At 37.2% G+C, this 8934-nt stretch overlaps 1 non-coding gene across 1 annotated transcript; it reads left to right on the top strand.

Moving 5' to 3' along the window:
* The first annotated feature begins 4232 nt into the window (after positions 1-4232).
* Positions 4233-4339, top strand: LOC118484643. Its single transcript, XR_004873746.1, has one exon. It is a non-coding gene; the product is annotated as a small nucleolar RNA R71 (small nucleolar RNA).
* Positions 4340-8934: the final 4595 nt, after the last annotated feature.

Raw genomic sequence — 8934 nt, 5'->3', positions numbered from 1 at the left:
ATTCCTTTTCTTGTATTCTTGTTAGATTTAGCTGGCTTTTTGCTTCTTTTGTTCATTTGAGCTCATTTAATCCTGAAAATACAAAAGTAAGACAAAAGCACACTTTTTCCAACATTAGTACTAAAAAAGGGTTAGTTTTATGCCTCATCTGATGTAATTTATATGTTGCATTTTATATGCATCAAATACCCCCACACTTGAATCTTTACTTGTCCTCAAGCAAAACTCTTTATAATGTGGCTTACACTCCCAAATGGAATGGGTAGAAGAGAATGTTTTTGTGCTTGTCATAAAGTGTTGGGATTCCAAGATTTTTTTAGGTTTTATTTTTATGCTATTTACAATCCTATTCGTCATGATTTATTTAGAACATTACATAAGATAAATTACTTATTTGGGCATAACATACCTCTTTAAAATTCCATTTATATACAAGTTCACATACCTCACGGGAGATCACTCAACACTTGGCCGAAGATGTATTTTTGTGAAACACTCGAGAGCGGCATGGAACTTACTTCTACCATATGTTTGTCAAGCAATCTATCCTCCTCCTTTTTAACTATACACCTTTGTAAATATCAAGAGGACTTTGGGGAAGGGTTAGGCTTGGGTTAATGGTAGGTGGTTGGGTTAGTGGTTAGTAGAAAAGGGCGAAAGGCGTAAAAAGCATCGGTTTTCGTAAGACTTTTATTTTTTCCATAAATTTTTATTTTAATGAAGCAATTCTTCAAACAAAGTTCTTTTTTATGAACTTGTTTGTTTTATGTCTTGGCTTCATCATATATTTTTTTATTTTATTTATTTATTTATTTATTTTTTTGATGATAAGGAAAGTCATATGAAAAACCGAGCTTTTTACTAAAATAAAGGGTTTAAAATGAAAAAGGGTTTTGGTGGGTAAAAGGGTGTTTGTTTTGTGAGTTAAGAAATGAAAAGGTTTAGGCTCAAAGGGGTTAACTAGGGGGATTTTGGGTAGGTGGTAAAAAAGGAAAAATAATGGTGTAGAAATAAAAAGGGTTTGTCCTAATGCCTCCATCATTTACTTACTCGGGTTTAAGTTGGTAAGGACCGGGAATGAATCGTCGTGGAAAGTTCTAGAGTTGTAAGAAACCAAGCGGCTATTCACACAAGAAACGAAAAATGAGCATTTAGTTTAAAGATGTATATCTGTATGCTCATTAAAGGCTCAAAACTCACTTTTTGTGGGAATTGGTTTTTATGTGATAAAGTATATATAATCAAATTTTAACTAGATTTGTCATGCCGTTTCATAATTTTCTTATGTTGTTTCTTTTTATCACGACGCTATCGGTTGTAAATTTGTAAAAATATAACCTTTTTAAAACTTGTAATTCCCAAATTAACCCGAGACAAGTAAAAAAAATGAAAAATTTTTGAAAAAATTTGGGGTGATTAACGGTTCCAATAGGGTTTTGTGTAAGGCTTGTGATTAGGACTTGCAAAATTCAAGGTTTTAGCATCCCCCCACACTTAAATTACACATTGTCCTCAATGTGTCCCAAAAATAAGTTTTTAGGTTGATTGAATGTGTAAAAGTGTGTTTATAAACAAATTTTAATGTTACTGGGCGTCTGGACACGGGCCCGTCGTGTCCGGGCACGACCCCGTGTTCAGGTTGCCAGTAACAGAAATCATTAAAAAGAAACAGAGTCCTGGGCACGGGGGCGTGTTCAGCGAACACGCCCCGTGTCCAGTTACCTGAACTGGGCGATTTCCTGCAGTTTGTTCAGCACGGGGCAATGTTGGGTGGGCACGGCCCGTGCTGAACTTACTGTAATGAAGAAAAACTATTGGGAGGCTCTGTTTTTGTGCAAGGGGTGCTGGTTCAAGTTTCCCTTGGTATCCTTCACCATCCCGAGTGTGTTTTATTCCTAAAAATTAAAACTAAACTAGAAAACATAAAAATTAATCTAAGCTAAACTAAGGATAGTTCCGCGGAATGCCTCCGTGGTGCGCCACGTTTATAAGGGTCCTTGGCCCAAAGCCCGTCATATGTTACCCAAGTGGGATGTTTTGCATCCCATGTCGCACCGTTGGAGAGCATCATCCAAACTTTAGTCTATGACCTTCATGTAATCGACTGAGTCGTCGTCTTCTACTCTCTTTCCAACTACGAACTTCATTTCCTTGTCACCAACCCTTAATGTTAGTATTCCACCATTCATGTCTACCACTGCGTAGGCCGTAGCTAGGGGTGCTAAACGGGTCGTGTTCGCGGGTTGGCGGGTTCAACCCGACCCGAACCCGAAAAATTTGCACAAACCCGAACTCGACCCGAACCCGAAAATCGTATCATATATAAGAACCCGAACACGACCCGAAGTTTCGTGGATTGACCCGAACACGACCCGTTCAACCCGAATTTTTTTATTTTTTTCTGAAATTAATATATTAAAATTAAAATTTACTTAAAAAACACAAATGTATATAATAATATCATATTTAAATTATAAAATCTATTTTAATTTCTCTTTTTAACTTATAATCATTGCATAAAATATACACCCCATTTAATTTATGACATAAAATATATTGTGAAAAATATAATATAGTATAAATGTGTTAAACGGGTCAACCCGCCAACCCGACAGATTGACCCGAACCCGACTTGTTAACTTAAACGGGTTCGCGGGTTCAACCTGAAACTGACCCAAACACGTTTAGACTAAACCTAAACCCGCGAATGTCGTGTTAGGTTCGTGTCGGGTTTTCGGGTCGTGTCAGAAATTCACGCCCCTAGCCGTAGCTAGGAATGGCCTCCCTAAGATGAGTGGTACTTCGGTATCTTCCTCCATATCTAGTATGACAAAGTCAGCTGGGAAGACAAATTCGCCGACTTTGACCAATAGATTTTCAACGACACCTTGTGGATATTTGACGGACCTATCGGCGAGTTGTATGCTCATTTTTGTAGGGCTTGTTTTCCCTAGGCCGAGTCGGTCGAACATTGATGCGGGCATGAGGTTGATGCTAGCCCCGAGGTCGGCTAGTGCATTGCGAATGGGAGATTCCCCAATCGAACAAGGGATTGTGAAGCTTCCAGGATCAATCTTCTTTTGCGAGGGTTTGTTGAGCAGCAAGGCGAAGCATTCTACGCTTAAATTAACTAATTGCAATGATTCAGTTTTCCTTTTGTGAGTGAGGAAATCCCTCATAAATTTTGAATATTTAGGCATTTGGATTAGGACGTCTACAAATGGAATATTAACATGCAATTGTTTTAGCAAATTTACGAACTTTGTGAATTACTCATCAGTCTTTTGGCGAATTAACCGACCGGGGTACGAAACCGGAGGATTCTTGGTGGGCTCTTGATTTGGTGGAGGAGCCGTCTCTTGTTGGGGCGTTGGTGAAGTTGTGGTTTGGCTAGATCGGCTCTTTTCAGTTGGGGGTACTGGAGCCTTCTCGGGACCCACGGTACGGTTTCTCAATGTGATGAGATGTACTTGCGCCTTTGGGTTGGTTTCGGTATTACTTGGTAACGCGCCTTGTGGTCTCTCGGAGATATTTTGAGCTAGTTGATTTATTTGTTTTTCAATATTTTGAATACTAGCTTGTTGATTTCTAAAATTCGATTCCAGTTGTTGAAATCGATCCGAGTTTTTCTTTTCGGTGTCGGAGATGAGGCAAGATACGGTATCTTCAAGCCTTTCTCGTCCCCCTTGTTGTTGAGAGAAATTTTGTGACTCGTTTCTTGGTTGTTGAAAGTTTGTTCGTTGGTTTAGGTTTTGTTGGTAACTACTATTGCCGGGTTCTATCCAACCAAGGTTAGGGTGGTTACGCCATCCTTGGTTGTAGGTACCCGTTGGGGGACCCGACGGCCTAGGTCTATTATCAATGTAGTTTACCGATTCTGTTTGATTATCCATTTCTTTCATACAACTCCAATTTTCATGTGGCCCACCACACCCTTCACAATACATAACCGAGGCCGTTTTTGCCATTTCTAACTTTTTGATTGTTGAAGAAAGGGCCTCGATTTGGGCTTGCAAAGAGGTGCTTTCATCAACCTAATGGGCGCCCGGGGCAATAGATTTAGTGCCTCGGGGAGGTGCCATTGAAAGTTGGTTTGAGCAATTTCCTCAATTTGATTATAAATTTCATTTGGGCGACGATTACCTAAAAGTCCCTCGGAGCTAGTGTCAAGTGTTTCTCTTGTGTGTGGCAACAACCCATTGTAGAAAGTGGACACTTGTTGCCAAACCGCAAGACCATGATGAGGACACTTTCTTAGTAGCTCCTTGAACCTTTCCCAAGTTTCATATAAGGATTCCCCATCCTCTTGTGAGTATGTATTAATTTCAGTCATTAATTTCAGTCGTTTTAGGAGGAGGGAAATACTTATATAAAAACTTTTGGGCTAGTTCATCCCAGGTGTTTACCGAGCTAACTGGGAGGGTATTAAGCCAAGCCTTAGCTCGGTCTTTTAGTGAGAATGGAAACATTCGAAGGCGGATGGCGTCATTTGATACTCCATTGATCCGAAAGGTATCACATATTTCCAAGAAGTTAGTAATATGTAAATGGGGATCTTCGTCCGTAAGCCCATGGAAGGTTGCGGAGTTTTGGAGCATTTCTATCAAATGCGGCCGAAGTTCGAAGTTGTTGGCCTCGACATTCGGTGCATTGATAGCGGCGCCGAGATTACCTACGGTGGGACGTAGGTAATCCATGAGGGTACGTTGGTCCGCCATTGGAAGTGGGTTCCCGAAACTTTCTCTTGGTTTTTAGCTTTAAGTCTTTTTCTTAGAAAGCGTTCGGGTTCGTTTAGAGGTTCTTTTATGTCTCTACTGGAACTGGAGCTCAAACACTACGTAGAAAGATCAGGTGAGGTGCCTGGGTTCCAAGTCCTGCAATAAAAACACAAAAGAATGGTGGTCAGAAGTTTCACCACGGCCCCGTGCTCAGATGAACACGGCCCGTGGTCGGAGATACAGTAATTGTTTTCCGGATCCCTATTACTGGGGAGCTCGGTACGACCCCGTGTTGCACCGACACGACCCTGTGCTCAACTCTCTGTAACTCGGAAAATAAAAACTGCCAGTAAAGATGCTGGGCACGGCCCGTGTCTGACCAGGCACGGCCCATGCTGAGCTCTGCAAAAGCTGAAAAATTAAGAAAAATTAAAAAAAAAAACAGAAAAATAAGAAAAAACGATTAGGCCGTTGATTCCGAACTTTCTTAAAATCCTTGTGTCCTCGGCACGGCGCCAAAAACTTGATGCGTGTATGGTGTGATATATTTTTAAGTATATTTTTAGCTCTTTTTAACACATTAGTCAAGTTTTAAATTTATAAAACACGATATTTGCTAACACCAAACACACATATCGGCAAGTGCGCCCATCGTGAGCGTAGTATAGTGTTAGTAAGATACCAAGGTCGTCCAAGGACACAAGAGTTTTTAATACCGGTTTATCCTCAACGTCTAATCAAATCAAAAGTTTAGAAAAAGGTTTTAAACTAGAAAATGAAAACTAAAAATGCTGAAAATAAAAATAAAAATAAAAACAGATAGACAAGATGAATCACTTGGATCCCACTCGCCATTAGTATAACCTTTGATTATTTCCGCACTTTTTAAGAGATTATCTTAGTTATAGTAGTAGGCCCCTCTTTTAAAGGTGACGTTACCCTCAACCCAGTAGTTTGAGTCAGCAAGGATACAATCCTAAAGGGTTGAATTATTGAAAGATAATTAATTAAGTTATTAATGCATAATGTGGTAGGCCCCTCTTTTGAAGGTGACGTTACCCTCGGCTAAGTAGTTTGAGTCAGCAGGGATACAATCCTAAGTAGCCGGGTTAATATTTTAATAGTAGCTAACATATGAAGGGATCAAGAAATTCGAACCCCCGCCATCCAATACCAGTGGGTATTGAAGGAGATCCTACTAAGCTTGACCCAGGTCCTTGCAGGATCTATACACTGAACAAGGCAAGACTCTTACCAAACCATTCCCTTAACCCCCGACCAGGTAGCCAACATATCTCCATATAGACCGTGGAGATATGAATGGTGTAAATCTTTTATTTTATATAGACAGTAAAATAACGCTAAACTACCACGGACAAATGATAAGGAAGATTCACCTTCAACATAAGAAACTAGTTATTAAAGTCATTAATACATAACCTAATAAAAAGTGCGAAAAGATTAAAAATAAAAAAATATTACACTAAATGCTTGTCTTCACCAAGTGATGTAAGAGACTTAGGCAAACATGGCCTTTGATTGTCAAGAACTCTTACTATCAATCTTGGATCCCGAGACCACTACACACACTCTATGATGGATGATGGTGGTGGATGTGGGTTGTGATGGTGGTGGTGGGTGGGTTGTAGTGTGAGAGAGATGGTTTGCCAAGGGATGATTTGTAAGTGAGCCAAGCACCCCTATTTATAGCCTGCACAGAAGCCCGGACACGGCCCCGTGTCCATTGGGCACGGACCCGTGTCCATCCATCTTCTCTTTCTTCATTAAATGCAGTTTGTCTGCATTAGTTGACCACGCCCCCGTGTCCGCTGGGCACGACCCCGTGTGCACAAGCGTATCTGTAGTATCAAGATTTTCCTAGATTCTGCGAATCTTAGAGTTGACCACGGCCCCGTGTCCGCTGGGTACGCCCCCGTGGTGGGTGATAGAAGCTTCTACAACTTTGTCTTTTCTGCAGACACTTGGGCACGCCCCCGTGCTCATTGAGCACGGGGCGTGTTCAGCCTTCTGTTCTCTTGTTTTTGTTTGGGAGGATGCTGTCGAGGGGTCGGGCATGCCATGTTTATTCATTTTCTTGTATTCTTGTTAGATTTATCTGCCTTTTTACTTCTTTTGTTCATTTGAGCTCATTTAATCCTGAAAATACAAAAGGAAGACAAAAACACACTTTTTTCCAACATTAGTACTAAAAAGGGTTAGTTTTATGCCTCATTTGATGTAATTTATATGTTGCATTTTATACACATTAATATTGCATGATTAATATATTATTTTTCCCCTAACACGTGTATCATGTTTTGGCTAATCCAAAATTTGTTTGGATATACTAATCGAAATAAGTTTGAATCTGCTAATCATGACCAAAACAGAAATACCAAAGTGTCACTTACCGAAAACTATCAATAATGATAAAACTAAAGCTTGGTTATAGGTTAGATTTGGATCCCATAACCTAACAGATTTGATCCGCTTCCATTAGAGTTTTTTTTTTTTTTCCAAACTTGTGTAGTTACAAAACTTATTTACCATTTTGGGTACTTTGAGAAATATTTACCAAAATAGGTACTATTCTTTATCTCTTATATTTTTTCTTAAAAAATTGTTTATCTCTCCTAATCTAATTGGACAAAGCCTAAATTAATGATAACATAGTATTGTTATTTAATAAACTTATTATGTTTTTGTAAATTATTATTTTTATGTTACGTTTTTTAACTTATATATATCTATTTTTAATTTGTAATAAAAATACCTCAAGTTTAAAAGTAAAAAATCATGTATTTAGTTTGGTTTTTATTCTAAGAATAATATATCTCTATATAATCATTTAATCTAAACTATTCCAAACGTAATTGCTCAACGTAAATTGTTATATTTTTTTTATTTCATATTTTTGCAAAAATATGTATATGATTTTAAGTTTTTGTAATTGTGCTTTTTAACTTGGTGTATAGTTATTCAACGTAATTGTTTTTCAATTCACTTATAAACAAATTATTTGTTTTTAGTTTAGTGTATAATTATTTAATATATAGCATATATAAAAGAATAAATAGAACACGGTTACTCTATTAATAAATTGAGTAAATGATTATATTAGTTTTTTATTCTTAAAATAAAAACCAAAATAGATACATTAATTTTTTACTTTTAAAGTTGAGGTTTTTTTATTACAAATTAAAAACATAACGTAAGATAATTTTTTTTTACGAAAATATAAGTCTATTAAATAGCAATAGTATGATATCATTAATTTAGGTTTTGTCCAATTAGATTAGGAGAAAGACAAATAAGTTTTCAAGAAAATTAAAAGAAATAAAGAAAATTACCCATTTTGGTAAATATTTTTCAAAGTACCCAAAAAGGTAAATATTTTTTGTAACTACACTAGTTTGGGAAAAAACTTGGATTTTGACTTGCTGTGTGTTGCGTCAGTGTCGAAACATAAAGTAACTCGAATTTTACCGTCAAGTATTTGATCCAACTCGTTTCCAAACAAAATTTGTGTCACAACATAGACCAACTAAAAACGTATATATAAATAAGCACGAAACGTACTATATTTGACATGACTCATTATCGAGAAAAATTTACGTCGAACATAAACCAACTTGGACTTCTACCGAAAGGTACTTAAAAATAAGAACATAAGAAAATAATATTTTAAATTAAAAAATAGTACTGCGCGTTGCAACGTCGTTAAAACGTAAAGTAACTCAAATTTATACCGTCTAGTGAAAATGTATTATGTTTTGAACCGACTAGTTTTCGAACAAAATTTATGTCAAAACGTAAACCAATCGAAAACAAACATAAAAATAAGCACGAAAACGTATTATATTTAACCAACATACAAATAAATTAAGCACATAAAACTCGAGAGGGTCAAAATGACATTTTACTAAGTTTTTATAAAATAGATGAGGCGTAAGTGTCAATGCTAAAAGTGGAGGTGCCTAAAAAGAAAAAAAAACTACTATAGGTATAAATAAGCAAAGCACTACCGGACATTTTACGCGACGATAAAAAGACCATGTCATAGCGGTACATTCAAAAGTTACAGAGAAAATTATTGGTTTAATTTGTTACGACATCATTACTAAACTACTAAACATTAAGGTGAGAAAACCCTAAAAAAGAAGAAGAGGAAAAAACTTTAGTTAACATGTGGTACTAAAGATGTCATTAATAAAGT

The sequence above is a fragment of the Helianthus annuus genome, chromosome 11 (assembly GCF_002127325.2).
Source record: "Helianthus annuus cultivar XRQ/B chromosome 11, HanXRQr2.0-SUNRISE, whole genome shotgun sequence".
Classification (NCBI taxonomy): domain Eukaryota; kingdom Viridiplantae; phylum Streptophyta; class Magnoliopsida; order Asterales; family Asteraceae; genus Helianthus; species Helianthus annuus.
This window is presented reverse-complemented; position numbering and strand designations above follow the sequence as displayed.